This window comes from Octopus sinensis, linkage group LG13 (assembly GCF_006345805.1).
Source record: "Octopus sinensis linkage group LG13, ASM634580v1, whole genome shotgun sequence".
NCBI classification, from domain to species: domain Eukaryota; kingdom Metazoa; phylum Mollusca; class Cephalopoda; order Octopoda; family Octopodidae; genus Octopus; species Octopus sinensis.
The window spans coordinates 4,061,003-4,062,121 of record NC_043009.1 but is presented as its reverse complement, the minus strand read 5'-3'; positions in this window follow the sequence as shown (position 1 = coordinate 4,062,121).

The window sequence follows — 1,119 nt, the reverse complement described above, 5'->3', positions numbered from 1 at the left end:
AGACTACAGACACCACTACACACACTGGCACCAGAACTAGCCGTACCACTATGGACACTAGCATTAACACCAGCATTACAATAACTACTCCCGTTACTAGCACCAATACTACTGTTTTTACTTCTAATACTAGTACCAACACTCATCCACTACTTCAAACGCTGGCACCAATACAACAAATACTACAACCAAAACTTTCACCAACACGATAAACGTCACTGCAAATACTATATATACACTTGTGTTTACACCTAGACTAATGCTTCCACCACTAACACTACCACTTCCAGTGCTAGAACACAAACACCACTTTTAACACTAACACTGCAACTACCATTTCCAATACTAGAACAGAAACACCATTTTAAACACTAGAACACAAAGACCACTTTTGACACTAGAACACAATCACTTTTAACACTAGACACAAACACCACTTTCAACATTAACACTACTACGACTACCACTTCCATTACTAGAACACAAACACCACTTTTAACACTAGAACACAAGCATCACTTTTAACATTAACACTACGACTATCACTTCCAATACTTGAACACAAACACCACTTTTAACACTAGAACACAAACACCACTCCTAACACTAGAACACAAACACCACTTCTAACACTAACTCTACTACCACTTCCAATACTAGAACACAAACATCACTTCCGACACAGAGACCACGACTACCACTTCTAACACTAACATTACAACTACAACTTATAAAGCATCAACAATTAAGCCGGCGAAGGATCTCTATGTGGTTGTTTCAACCTGCAAGAAATAGCAGCCAAATATCTATCAAATCACTGTTCTTCTTCAAAAGAAAAGGATACAGTGGATAAAGGAGTAAGCGGAGACGAGATGGTCGTGGTTGGAAGCGCTTCCATTGACCACATACTTCGTTTCAATCAGAACACAACCTGGGGCTATACAACAGTAACAACCACAACAACAACAGTTACATTCGACAAAGGCAGCAACGAGTAGCAGTGAGACGAGACATAGCATTGAACGTATCGTCACAACTATTGCCGCTGTCACACAAACACCACAATCACCATCATCATCATCGTCATCGTTGTGCATCTCTGTCACCGCCATTAACGCC